Source organism: Staurois parvus, unplaced genomic scaffold (genome assembly GCF_062004578.1).
Source record: "Staurois parvus isolate SC_StPar_1 unplaced genomic scaffold, SC_StPar_1.0 ptg000283l, whole genome shotgun sequence".
Classification (NCBI taxonomy): domain Eukaryota; kingdom Metazoa; phylum Chordata; class Amphibia; order Anura; family Ranidae; genus Staurois; species Staurois parvus.
In genome coordinates, this window is record NW_028318079.1 from 7,372,563 (window position 1) to 7,387,862 (window position 15,300).

Below are 15,300 nucleotides of genomic sequence, written 5' to 3' on the forward strand. Positions count from 1 at the left end.
TGCCCTATGAAATGCCCCTGGTACCTTTTTTATAGGCTTTTTTGAGTGTGGGCAAGGACACAGGGGCCCCATGATCCCCTATTGCCCGGGGGCCCAATGAGTTGTCAGTCCGCCTCCTGAGGACCATTCTGAGTTGCTGCAATTAAATTTCATCAAAACGGACTCGCCTGCTGCATCATTTTTTCACTTTGATTTTCAGGGTGTCTTTGAATTCAGTCCTCTGTAGGTCGATCATTTTCATTTCCATCAAACGATGGGACATCCTTACGTTCCTCACACATCACCCGTCCATGTCAGTATAGAGATCCAGCAGGAGATTCTTCCCCATTGAGATCTGATGGGTTTTCAAAGTGTTCCTTTAATTTTTTTTTGAGCAGTGTGTATACACTCATGTTTTTTGAATAGAGTAGGAAAGTGTTTAAGCGTGTTCGGGGGGGGGGGGGGGGAGAACAAAAACCCTCCCTAATTCTGGGATTGGCATCTAATCTCCTAGATTGTAAACTCAAAAGAGCAGGGCCCTCGAACCCCTCGTGTAGTGTATTGTTACTGTCTTGTCTCATGTTCTGTCCCCCTTGCTACTGTTGCGCTGAGCAAACCCTTTGGCGCTATATAAATACTGTATAATAATAATAATACCTGTTCCTCCTCTGAAAAGTGATCTGTTTACAGATCACTATCACCTTTAAGAGGAGGTTGAAGCCTTCTCATCACCAATTTTAACCTCGCTTTTGTAGAACAAACGTGCTGCAATTACGTGCATTGCGCACAATTGAGGGGCTTTCCTATTCATGTGAATGAGTTACATTTTGCGAGCTTTGTGCCGTGCAATCACAAATGTTGGATAATTTTTGCCGCAAAGCTTTGGCATGTGAACAGCTTAAAGAGGGTGCTAAAAATGTGGCACAATTATAAACGTCCCCCAACCTAAAACTTGGCGCTTGTTTACACTGTCCTCTAAGCGCTAGTGTTAATGAGCCCCATGAGAAGTGGTCTGTGGTGGATCGCTTTTCAGAGAGTGGTATAGCAGCGGATGACAGCTGTTCAGGAAGCACTAATACCACCTCCTGTTGCCTGTTTTTTTTTTTTCATTACCGAACAGAAAATTTACATTGCATGACTGCGTTGCAAACGCAAGTCAAACATTTGGCTTGCAGTGGCAGTGCAGCCCCAGTGAAATCAATGGGTGAGATTGACAGCATGTCAAACTCTGCACCCCAAGTAGAAAATGCAGCGGCTGCGGCATATATACAACCCCATCACGCTGTATTTTAACAGACTCCATTCACACCTGAGCGTGTCATAAACATGCTAAAAATGCGTGACATGTTTGCATTGCCATTTATTGTAGTCACAAACATGGCAAGCAGAGGTGTGTTTTTCCATGCTGAAGATTGCACAGTAAATGCGGCAAAACATGCAAGGCTCAACGCGGCCGGAAGCTCCATGAGCTACTTTGCCATGCGTAGGGCAGCCCATTGATATTAAGGGGATGCCCTATGCTTTGCGCACATTCTCAAGCCACCTAAGTGTGCATGGGGCCCCATTCACACTTTTTGATTTGGAATCGCAGCGTGATTCTGCCTGCCATTCCAAATTATGTGGCAATCTCTGCAAAACACATGACATGCGTACAATGAATGGCACCCAAGCGTGATGTGATTTTGCCACAATTGTGTGACAGAATCGCGTGGCAATCATAGCAAAACACGCCTGTAAAAATTGCATGGCAACAGATAGCATGCGCAGTGCATTTTGAATGTTGCGGGAAACACACAGGGACCGCAGGTTTCCTACACCGTGTTCTAGCATGAATTGATCTTCTGTCTCCAGTTCTTACCCCCCAGCCCCCCCCCCCCCCACCACCACGGACACCCACCTGAAAAAGCTAAAAAAAAATACGAAGATATTCCAAAGAGCTGAGCTCCCATGTGAATTAGAAAAAAAAAAGTTCACAGTGCTGCATTTTTTGCATCGGAATGCATGTGAACACATCACAAATGCATGTGAATGGAAGTTGGTAAGAGAAAAAAAAATTATTCCAAAAATGCACCTAAATGAATTATAAACGCATGCAGAACCGCACACTGAACGCAGGGAGAACAGTGTAAACAAGTCGTCAATCTGAGACCATTGGGTTGAGCCGATGTCAGCATTAGCCGATCACGTTTTTGTTTTCTATTTTACACATTATTGGCTCTAAATATTTTATTTTTGAGTGGATGATACATATTCTCACATATGCCGTTGTACTGCTTTAAAAACGCATTTGACTTAGGGTTGCCACCTCATCCCTTTAAAACCGAACACATATTAAAGCGGAGTTCCACTCACCCTGTTAAAAAATAAAAGTCAGCAGCTACAAAAACTGTAGCTGCTGACTTTTAAAAACCAGCCACTTACCTGTCCCTCGGTCCCGTGGTGTATCCCCCGCAGTCCGTTTCACCGGCCGTCCTGTATTCCAGGAGGCCGGCATCTTCAGTGTGGGCACCGAGCTGTGACAGCTTTCAGCTTCACAGCCAGGTGCCCACTGCGCATGCGCGAGTAGTGCTGCGCTTCATGAATGGTTCTGTGTCTTCTGGGACCTGTCACGTGTCCCAAAAGACTACAGGGATGGAGGACACCTTCTGCTTCCGATCACCTTGGCGATTGGACCAGAAATGGGAGCGGGTACCTGTCAAATTCGGGTACCCCCGCCCCCCAAAGGTGCCAATCATTAATGGGGAGCGGGGGAGCAGTCCTTAAAGCGGAACTTCCCCTTTTGGGTGGAGCTCTGCTTTAATGACACAGGTTTTGTGGCTGATTAAGATAACAATTAAACGCACTTACCCCAGGTTCACACCTAAGCGTTTTCCGCAGTGTTTTGCAGAAATGCAGTACAATCCATTTAACATGATTTCCTATTGGACAAGTTCACATCTCCGCGATTTCACCCGGTGCCTTTTTTGGAAAGGGTCAGGGATTTTTTTAATGCAAAAAGTTGCATTTTTGGTTCTATAGACTTCAATAAAAACAAGCATGTAGTGCATTTTTTCTGCACTTTTGATGTGTTTTTAAATCTGCCTACCAACAAGAAAAATAAAATTAAAAAGAAGAAAAAACCCTGCAAAACGCATCAAAAACGTGGCAAAAACGCAGGTGTGGAACCGCAACGCAAAATGCAATGCAGAAACGGTTCAAACGCAACCTGCATAGGTGTGAAATTTTGCTGCATTTTTGCTGCCCTTTTGATGTGTTTTTAAATCTGCCTAACAACAAGAAAAATAAAATTAAAAAATTAAAAAAAAACTGCAAAACGCATCAAAAACGTGGCAAAAACGCAGGTGCAGAACCACAATGCAAAATGCAATGCAGAAACGGTTCAAATGCAACCTGCATAGGTGTGCAATTTTGCTGCCCTTTTGATGTGTTTTTAAATCTGCCTAGCAACAAGAAAAATAAATTAAAAAAATAAAAAAAAAACCCTGCAAAAACGCATCAAAAACGTGGCAAAAATGCAGGCGCAGAAACCCAACGCAAAACGCAATGCAGAAACGGTTCAAACGCAACCTGCATAGGTGTGAACCTAGCCTAGATATGTAGCATGTTCATGTATACAGTGCTGTTTGCAATTTACATACACCTCTATCTTCATGACATGCATCTGTTAGGCTTGGTTCACATCGGTGTGGGTGGTGCGGCTGTGGATCCACACGAAAATCCTTGCAGCTGCACCACCCACACAGAGAATTGCGGACCCGTGGGCATGTACTGGAAAACGCAACTGTACTGGGAACCGAGGTTCCTGTGTGGGCTGCGTTTTCAGAAGAAGTGCAGGGACTTCCCTGCGTGTCACGGGCACAGGAGTCCATTCAAATGACTGGGCTCTTGTGCCCGCGCAAAACGCAGCCCGCACGGCCGCATATAGGTGAACCGGGGGTTAAGGATGAATCAAGAACACCTGTTTCTTGCCTGTAACCCCCAGATAAAGCATGAGTTTTTGCCGCGTTTGTGATTATTATTATTATCATTATTATACAGGATTTATATAGAGCCAACAGTTTGCTCAGCGCTTTACAATCCAAATTTTTGATGCATTTTGCCTTTTAAATCTGCCTAGCAACAAAAAAAAAAAAATGAGAAAAAAAAGAAAAAACGCATCAAAACTGCAGGTGCAAACCGCAATGCAGAAATGGCTCAAACACAACCTGCATAGGTGTGAACCTAGCTTTATGCAGGCCATAGATGGGTCGAACATCGGACGATTTTCTGAACGATAAACGAAAAATCGGTCATTTGTTAAGCCGACGTTACCACCAACGCTTACAAAAATCGGCCAACTAAATCATAAAGTTCTCCCCATATAACAGCCAAACATCTGTTCCTTGCAGGTCACGGCTCATTTCGTAAATTTTTTATTGTTAAAAAGATCGGCCGGTTTGGCCATCATTGCCAGAAAAATCGTCCGTTTTTCCAAATCGGCCACGAATTTTCCAACATGACCAATAATCTCAAAGTGCAAAAAACCTGAAAACCGGCCGACCAATTAACCCACTAACAGTGCAAAAATCAGCCGATTTTTCTTTTGGCTGAAAAATCGGCCGATTTTCGAACCGTCCATGGCTGGCCTAAGGCTGGCCATACACTATACAATTTTCTGTCCAATTTTCTTTAGATTTACCTTCAACTGTGTAGTGCAAGGAGCTGTCTAATTGGATACAATTGAAAGCGTTGTTTAGGTTTGACCTCATATTATATGGTTTTTGGTAAATCTAAAGCAATTTTCTAAAGAAAATTGTATAGTGTATGGCCAGGCTTATGCAGGCCATAGACGGGTCGTAAACCGGCCGTTTTTTTTTTAAAAAAAGGGAAAAATCGGTCATTCAATAGGCCAACGTTACCACTAGAGATGAGCGAATTATTCAAAAATTCGGTTCGGCTGATTCGCCGAATTCGCCGATTAAATTCGCTTCGTGCCGAATATATTCGCTGCGAATTTAACTTATAAAAAGGGTGTTTCTAGGCTTCAGAGAGCCTTTATATTAGTGCAGAACACTGTACCTTTAATTTAAATGCCCTTGGAGTCTGCTGGGGAAGAGAAATAATACTGTCAGTCAGTATGACATGCAGATGAGTGCCGTCGATCTTAGAATCACCGCACACTTCACTCATTTGGCCAGTCACGGGGCCAAAACCAGAGTGTGGAGCCACAGTGTGGCGGTGGAGGCAGCAGCAATGGGAGGCCATACAGCACCCTATGACAAAATGGAACCCACCAATAGTGTAAGGAGACCTGAAAGTGGCACATGGAGCAGGGTGGCGGTGGAGGCAGCAGTATTCTGAAGCCATACACAGGCCTAGGTTAAAAAGCGGAAGCCGTCAGCAGCGTGAGCAGACGACAGAGGCACATGGCGCAGGGTGGCGGTGGAGGCAGCAGCAATGGAAGGCCATACAGCACCCTATCACAAAATGGAACCCACCAACAGTGTAAGGAGACCTGAAAGTGGCACATGGCGCAGGGTGGCGGTGGAGGCAGCAGTATTCGGAAGACATACACAGGACTAGTTTAAAAAGCGGAAGCAGTCAGCAGCGTGAGCAGACGACAGAGACACATGGCGCAGGGTGGCGGTGGAGGCAGCAGTATTCGGAAGACATACACAGGACTAGTTTAAAAAGCGGAAGCCGTCAGCAGCGTGAGCAGACGACAGAGACACATGGCGCAGGGTGGCGGTGGATGCAGCAGTATTCGGAAGCCATACACAGGCCTCGGTTAAAAAGCGGAAGCCGTCAGCAGCGTGAGCAGACGACAGAGGCACATGGCGCAGGGTGGCGGTGGATGCAGCAGTATTCGGAAGCCAAACACAGGCCTCGGTTAAAAAGCGGAAGCCGTCAGCAGCGTGAGCAGACGACAGAGGCACATGGCGCAGGGTAGCGGTGGAGGCAGCAGCAATGGAAGGCCATACAGCACCCTATCACAAAATGGAACCCACCAACAGTGTAAGGAGACCTGAAAGTGGCACATGGCGCAGGGTGGCGGTGGAGGCAGCAGTATTCGGAAGACATACACAGGACTAGTTTAAAAAGCGGAAGCCGTCAGCAGCGTGAGCAGACGACAGAGGCACATGGCGCAGGGTGGCGGTGGAGGCAGCAGTATTCGGAAGCCATACACAGGCCTAGGTTAAAAAGCGGAAGCCGTCAGCAGCGTGAGCAGACGACAGAGACACATGGCACAGGGTGGCGGTGGATGCAGCAGTATTCGGAAGCCAAACACAGGCCTCGGTTAAAAAACGGAAGCCGTCAGCAGCGTGAGCAGACGACAGAGGCACATGGCGCAGGGTGGCGGTGGAGGCAGCAGCAATGGAAGGCCATACAGCACCCTATCACAAAATGGAACCCACCAACAGTGTAAGGAGACCTGAAAGTGGCACATGGCGCAGGGTGGCGGTGGAGGCAGCAGTATTCGGAAGACATACACAGGACTAGTTTAAAAAGCGGAAGCCGTCAGCAGCGTGAGCAGACGACAGAGGCACATGGCGCAGGGTGGCGGTGGAGGCAGCAGTATTTGGAAGCCATACACAGGCCTAGGTTAAAAAGCGGAAGCCGTCAGCAGCGTGAGCAGTCGACAGAGACACATGGCGCAGGGTGGCGGTGGAGGCAGCAGCAATGGAAGGCCATACAGCACCCTATCACAAAATGGAACCCACCAACAGTGTAAGGAGACCTGAAAGTGGCACATGGCGCAGGGTGGCGGTGGAGGCAGCAGTATTCGGAAGACATACACAGGACTAGTTTAAAAAGCGGAAGCCGTCAGCAGCGTGAGCAGACGACAGAGGCACATGGCGCAGGGTGGCGGTGGAGGCAGCAGTATTCGGAAGCCATACACAGGCCTAGGTTAAAAAGCGGAAGCCGTCAGCAGCGTGAGCAGACGACAGAGGCACATGGCGCAGGGTGGCGGTGGAGGCAGCAGTATTCGGAAGCCATACACAGGCCTAGGTTTAAAACTGGAACCCAGCAGCGTGAGCAGACGACAAAGACGCACATGGCAGAGGATGGATCTGGCAGCAGTATGAGAAGGCGGTACAGGGGCCCGTGGCACAGTGTGGTGATGGGGGCTACAGCAACTGGATGCCAGAAAGTGGCCGATAGGGCTATATACTGCATGACTACATAGGTGGTTTTTATAGTACTTTATTTTGGCCTCCCTCTCAGCAGGTGTGAAAAAGGCCACCATTTTTGAACGGTAGCGAGGGTCCAACAAGGTGGACAGCCAAAAGTCATCCCTCTGTCTGATGGTTATTATTCGGCTGTCGCTACGCAAGCAACCGAGCATGCTATGGGCCATTTGTGCCAAGGAATGCGAGGGACTCCCTGCCTCCATCTCCACAGCATACTGCCACGGTGCGTCTGGGTCCTCTGTCTCCTCCTCCTCCTCTACCAGATGCTCCTGCTCCTCCACTCCTGTCCGCTGAGTGGAAAAACCACCCATTTCACTCAATAATTCCTGAGCACCAATGTCCTCCTCTACCTCCTCCTCTTCTTCCTGTCCTGCCCCCACAGGGGTCATGTGGCGTTGAGATCTGTGCGCCACGTCTACCGCACCCTGACCAGCTATTGTTAACAGCATTTGTTCCAGGACGTGCAACAGAGGAATGACGTCGTTCATCCCATAGTCCTGCCGACTCACGAATAGCGTGGCCTCCTCAAAGGGCCTGAGCAAGAGGCAGGTGTCACACATGAGCTGCCAATGGCTGACATCTAAGTTACACAGGGGAGTACCTTTATCCGCTTGTAACATCAGGAAATAGGTGATGGCCTTTCGCTGTTCGTAAAGGCGGTCTAACATATGTAGGGTTGAATTCCACCTTGTTGCAACGTCGCAGATCAGGCGATGCTGTGGAATTCCGTTCTGCCGCTGCAGCTCAAGGAGGGTGTGCTTTGCGGTGTAGGAATGGCTGAAATGCATGCAAAGTTTACGTGACATTTTAAGGATGTCTTGCAGTGGGATGGTGGATTTTAGGAACCGCTTGACAACCAGATTGAACACGTGAGCCATGCATGGCGCATGGCACAACCTTCCTTGACGCAGAGCAGACACCATGTTCTTTCCGTTGTCGGTCAACATGGTTCCGATTTTCAGTTTGCGCGGAGACAGCCATCTGTCGATTTCTCTGTTCATTACACTCAGAAGTTCCTCCCCTGTGTGACTACGTTCGCCAAGGCATACCAGGTGCAGCACAGCGTGACACCGTTGCGCCCTGCACATGTGATATGCCGGTTGGGTAATGGGACTTGGCACGGGGGTGGCGGCTGAGGACACGGCGGAAGAAGAGGTGGTAGAGGCGGACATCTTTGCTGGACCAAGGACGTGCAAACGTGGAGGCAAAAGCGGCGTGACCTGTCCAAGTTGCTGGTGCAGCTGTGCCGGCACCACGTTCACCCAGTGGGCCGTAAATGACATGTACTGTCCCTGAACGTAGTTACAGCTCCACACGTTGGCGCTGCCGTGCACTTTGGCAGAGACCGACATGCTCAAAGACTGGCCCACCATCTCTTCTACATGTGAATGCAGGGCTGACACTGCCTTTTTGGCGAAGAAATGCCGGCTTGGCACTCTCCACCGCGGCTCGGCACAAGCCATCATTTCTCGGAAAGGTGCTGAGTCCACCACTTGGAAAGGGAGGGACTGCAGCACCAGCAACTTGGACAGGAGGACGTTCAGCTTCTGCACCGTCGGGTGCGTGCTCGCAAACTGTTGTCTCTTGGAAACAGATTCCAAGAAAGACTGCTGACGGAATCCGTGAAGAGGAGTAGCAGGAGAAGGAGCATCTGAACGAGCGGAAGATGCCAACGAGCGACAACTCCCCTCAGCAGAGGTGTTGGAGCCTTGACTGGCTAATAGAGGGCGATTGACGTCGGGTGACGGAGCAAGTAACGGAGCGGGTGATGGAGCGGGGGCTGGGGCAGGCAGAACCGCCGTATCTTTATCACGGTTTTCCCAGGCCACCGAATGGCGACGCTGCATATGCTGACGCAACGCTGTAGTCCCAACATTGGCCCCCTGGCCACGCTTGACTTTCTGGCCACATAGTCGACATACGGCTACGTTTACTTCCTCGGGCGGCGTGACGAAAAATTGCCACACCGCCGAGTAGGAAACTTTGCCCCCGCTACTCCTCACTGGCTGACTGCTACTTCCTCCGTGCACACCGGCACCACTACTGGCCGTGGTGGTAGGCTGCAGTGGAGCTGGTGCTCTACTCCGTGGCCGTTTGGCTCCACTGACACTGCTGCGACCCTGCTGCCTCCTGGGCAACCCACCGACTGTTTTGCTCGCTGGCAAGCTGGCACCCTCTTCTCCTGATGATGCGGAAGCAATAGCCTGATGACGACGAGGCTGCCAAGTGCGATCAGCCTCATCATCATCAATTAGGGTCTCCGCGTCACTACTAGCCCCCTCGGCTGCGTGTGGGTCAGGAGACAGACCTGTCTCTAGACCGGCTACCGAGCCACTCTCCTCGCCAGTACTTCTTCGCCTGGCTGCTGAAGAGGCGGATGTCTCCCCCCATTCCTGACACGTGATTTCAGTGGGCTTGCTCCCGGGCCATGCCAACTAACGGTTGTGTCTGACGTACCCACCGACCGTTGGCTGTAGGTGTCAGAGGTGACCTGGGAAGAGGAAGACGACCGAGTCAACCAATCGATGACGGCAGGGTTGTCGGTGGAGACACGACCGCTGGATGACACCGGGAGCACTGGCCTCTGGCTGCGACTAGTGCTGCCTCGACCCCTTCCTCTGCTGCCACGTCTGCTCGCTCCTGAAACATTGCCTCCTCTGCCACTCCTCTGCGTGTTGTCTGACATACTCTTTAATTCAATAAGCACCCCAAAAATAAAACCGGATTTAACTCTTTGAACGTACAATAGTGGTTGTGAAGCAAAAAGTCAGTTTATTTAGCACAATCGGTCAATTGCAGCTTGCCGTTGGCTGGAAACTGTACGTTTATGTCACTGGAATGCACTAATCACCCAAAAAATATTACCGCCACCCGGCGTGTAAATGGATCTAACTCTTTGAACGTACAATGGTGCTTGTGAAGCAGAAAGTCAGTTTATTGTACACAATCGGTCAATTGCAGCTTGCCGTTGGCTGGAAACTGTACGTTTCTGTCACTGGAATGCACTAATCACCCAAAAAATATTACCGCCAGCCGGCGTGTAAATGGATTTAACTCTTTGAACGTACAATAGTGGTTGTGAAGCAGAAAGTCAGTTTATTTAGCACAATCGGTCAATTGCAGCTTGCCGTTGGCTGGAAACTGTACGTTTATGTCACTGGAATGCATTAATCACCCAAAAAATATTACCGCCACCCGGCATGTAAATGGATCTAACTCTTTGAACGTACAATGGTGGTTGTGAAGCAGAAAGTCAGTTTATTGTACACAATCGGTCAATTGCAGCTTGCCGTTGGCTGGAAACTGTACGTTTATGTCACTGGAATGCACTAATCACCCAAAAAATATTACCGCCACCCGGCGTGTAAATGGATCTAACTCTTTGAACGTACAATGGTGCTTGTGAAGCAGAAAGTCAGTTTATTGTACACAATCGGTCAATTGCAGCTTGCCGTTGGCTGGAAACTGTACGTTTCTGTCACTGGAATGCACTAATCACCCAAAAAATATTACCGCCAGCCGGCGTGTAAATGGATTTAACTCTTTGAACGTACAATAGTGGTTGTGAAGCAGAAAGTCAGTTTATTTAGCACAATCGGTCAATTGCAGCTTGCCGTTGGCTGGAAACTGTACGTTTATGTCACTGGAATGCATTAATCACCCAAAAAATATTACCGCCACCCGGCATGTAAATGGATCTAACTCTTTGAACGTACAATGGTGGTTGTGAAGCAGAAAGTCAGTTTATTGTACACAATCGGTCAATTGCAGCTTGCCGTTGGCTGGAAACTGTACGTTTCTGTCACTGGAATGCACTAATCACCCAAAAAATATTACCGCCAGCCGGCGTGTAAATGGATTTAACTCTTTGAACGTACAATAGTGGTTGTGAAGCAGAAAGTCAGTTTATTTAGCACAATCGGTCAATTGCAGCTTGCCGTTGGCTGGAAACTGTACGTTTATGTCACTGGAATGCACTAATCACCCAAAAAATATTACCGCCACCCGGCATGTAAATGGATCTAACTCTTTGAACGTACAATGGTGGTTGTGAAGCAGAAAGTCAGTTTATTGTACACAATCGGTCAATTGCAGCTTGCCGTTGGCTGGAAACTGTTCGTTTATGTCACTGGAATGCACTAATCACCCAAAAAATATTACCGCCAGCCGGCGTGTAAATGGATTTAACTCTTTGAACGTACAATAGTGGTTGTGAAGCAGAAAGTCAGTTTATTTAGCACAATCGGTCAATTGCAGCTTGCCGTTGGCTGGAAACTGTACGTTTATGTCACTGGAATGCACTAATCACCCAAAAAATATTACCGCCAGCCGGCGTGTAAATGGATCTAACTCTTTGAACGTACAATAGTTGTTGTGAAGCAGAAAGTCAGTTTATTTAGCACAATCGGTCAATTGCAGCTTGCCGTTGGCTGGAAACTGTACGTTTATGTCACTGGAATGCACTAATCACCCAAAAAATATTACCGCCAGCCGGCATGTAAATGGATCTAACTCTTTGAACGTACAATAGTGGTTGTGAAGCAGAAAGTCAGTTTATTTAGCACAATCGGTCAATTGCAGCTTGCCGCTGGCTGGAAACTGTACGTTTATGTCACTGGAATGCACTAATCACCCAAAAAATATTACCGCCACCCGGCGTGTAAATGGATCTAACTCTTTGAACGTACAATAGTGGTTGTGAAGCATAAAGTCCGTTTATTTAGCACAATCGGTCAATTGTAGCTTGCCGTTGGCAGGAAACTGTACGTTTATGTCACTGGAATGCACTAATCACCCAAAAAATATTACCGCCACCCGGCGTGTAAATGGATCTAACTCTTTGAACGTACAATAGTGGTTGTGAAGCAGAAAGTCAGTTTATTGTACACAATCGGTCAATTGCAGCTTGCCGTTGGCTGGAAACTGTACGTTTGTGTCACTGGAATGCACTAATCACCCAAAAAATATTACCGCCAGCCGGCGTGTAAATGGATTTAACTCTTTGAACATACAATAGTGGTTGTGAAGCAGAAAGTCAGTTTATTTAGCACAATCGGTCAATTGCAGCTTGCCGTTGGCTGGAAACTGTACGTTTATGTCACTGGAATGCATTAATCACCCAAAAAATATTACCGCCACCCGGCATGTAAATGGATCTAACTCTTTGAACGTACAATGGTGGTTGTGAAGCAGAAAGTCAGTTTATTGTACACAATCGGTCAATTGCAGCTTGCCGTTGGCTGGAAACTGTACGTTTCTGTCACTGGAATGCACTAATCACCCAAAAAATATTACCGCCAGCCGGCGTGTAAATGGATTTAACTCTTTGAACGTACAATAGTGGTTGTGAAGCAGAAAGTCAGTTTATTTAGCACAATCGGTCAATTGCAGCTTGCCGTTGGCTGGAAACTGTACGTTTATGTCACTGGAATGCACTAATCACCCAAAAAATATTACCGCCACCCGGCATGTAAATGGATCTAACTCTTTGAACGTACAATGGTGGTTGTGAAGCAGAAAGTCAGTTTATTGTACACAATCGGTCAATTGCAGCTTGCCGTTGGCTGGAAACTGTACGTTTATGTCACTGGAATGCACTAATCACCCAAAAAATATTACCGCCAGCCGGCGTGTAAATGGATTTAACTCTTTGAACGTACAATAGTGGTTGTGAAGCAGAAAGTCAGTTTATTTAGCACAATCGGTCAATTGCAGCTTGCCGTTGGCTGGAAACTGTACGTTTATGTCACTGGAATGCACTAATCACCCAAAAAATATTACCGCCACCCGGCGTGTAAATGGATCTAACTCTTTGAACGTACAATAGTTGTTGTGAAGCAGAAAGTCAGTTTATTTAGCACAATCGGTCAATTGCAGCTTGCCGTTGGCTGGAAACTGTACGTTTATGTCACTGGAATGCACTAATCACCCAAAAAATATTACCGCCAGCCGGCATGTAAATGGATCTAACTCTTTGAACGTACAATAGTGGTTGTGAAGCAGAAAGTCAGTTTATTTAGCACAATCGGTCAATTGCAGCTTGCCGCTGGCTGGAAACTGTACGTTTATGTCACTGGAATGCACTAATCACCCAAAAAATATTACCGCCACCCGGCGTGTAAATGGATCTAACTCTTTGAACGTACAATAGTGGTTGTGAAGCATAAAGTCCGTTTATTTAGCACAATCGGTCAATTGTAGCTTGCCGTTGGCAGGAAACTGTACGTTTATGTCACTGGAATGCACTAATCACCCAAAAAATATTACCGCCACCCGGCGTGTAAATGGATCTAACTCTTTGAACGTACAATAGTGGTTGTGAAGCAGAAAGTCAGTTTATTGTACACAATCGGTCAATTGCAGCTTGCCGTTGGCTGGAAACTGTACGTTTGTGTCACTGGAATGCACTAATCACCCAAAAAATATTACCGCCAGCCGGCGTGTAAATGGATTTAACTCTTTGAACCTACAATAGTGGTTGTGAAGCAGAAAGTCAGTTTATTTTGCACAATCGGCAAACTGCAGCACCAACTGTGCACGACAGCCACCAAAAAAAAAAGGGTGTATGTCACTTTAAATTTTCGATTCTTTGATAGCTGTGGCCCTGAGTAACGATTCTGTGTCCCTGAGTAACGATTCTGTGTCCCTGAGTAACGATTCTGTGGCCCTAAAGTCTCTGTGGCCCTAACTCTGTCCCTTAATACAGACAGGTCTGTCTCTCTTGAATGACCGGAGGCTAATGGAGAATTCTAAGATGGCCGCGATTTATAGCTCCACCATTACACAGTGCTGGCTGGCTGCTGATTGGCTAATGCGATCACATGTCATGATTCATGACTCATGAATGCATTATGGGTCAGCGCGCCTTGTCTGCGCGCCTTCCCAGAGATCCCCGCCCCATCTTCTCTGTCCATTTTCTCCTGTCGCCACACATGTCGCCGCCATTTTTGGGAAAATTCAATTCGTGCATCCGAAGTTTGCTAATCTTTGGATTCGTCGCGAATCGAATTTTTCCAAATCTTCGGAACGAATTCCACTTCGTCATGTTCGATTCTCTCATCTCTAGTTACCACCAACGGTAAAAAAAAAAACGGCCGATTTTCGTCCCGTCTACGGCCAGCATTTAATTATTATTATTATTATTATACAGTATTTATAAAGCGCCAATGGTCGCTCAGCGCTGTACATTACAAAGGGGGACAGAACATGTGACAGAACAATACCAATACAATGTGATACACGAGGGGTTCGAGGGCCCTGCTCCTTGGAGCTTACAATCTAGGAGGGAGGGGAGAGTGGTACAGGAGCAGGGGCGGACTGACAACTCATGGGGCCCCCGGGCAATAGGGGATCATGGGGCCCCTGTGTCCTTGCCCAGACTCAAAAAAGCCTATGAAAAAGGTACCAGAGGCACCTCATGGGGCCCCCTACTGACCCCGGGCCCTTGGGCAGTGCTCGAGTTTCCAAATGGTCAGTCCACCCCTGTACAGGAGGAAATAGCTGTGGGGGTTTAATTACTTCTGTCCCTGCAGAGACCTCCGCTATTATATTTGACATGAAAAAGTCTTGCGGTTGCAACATTGTATCCATTTGTATCCCTATCAGATACAGATGTTTTTATTCGGATACAAATGGATACAATGTTGCAACTGCAAGACTTTTTCATGTCAAATATAATAGCGGACTGGAATAATTCTTCTTTTTCTTCTTCTTCTTCTTTTTATTCTTGTTCTTCTTTTTCTTCTTCTTGCAAGCCACGGCTCATGCGCAGATTTTTTATCGGTAAAAAGATCGGCCGATTTGCCCATCATTGCCAGGAAAATCGGCCGATTTTTTTTCCAACTTCACCGATAAAAACAGGGGCGGACTAACCATTTGGAAACTCGGGCACTGCCTGAGGTCCCGGAGTCAGTAGGGGGCCCCATGAGGTGCCCCTGGTACCTTTTTCATAGGCTTTTTTGAGTTTGGACAAGGACACAGGGGCCCTATGATCCCCTTTTGCCCAGGGGCCCCATGAGTTGTCAGTCTGCCCCTGGATAAAAAAAATGTGCCAAACCCTGAAAAATGGCCGACCAATTAACCCATTAACGGTGCAAAAATCGACCGATTTTCGACCCGTCTATGGCCTGCATTAGCGCCTTCTCTGCAT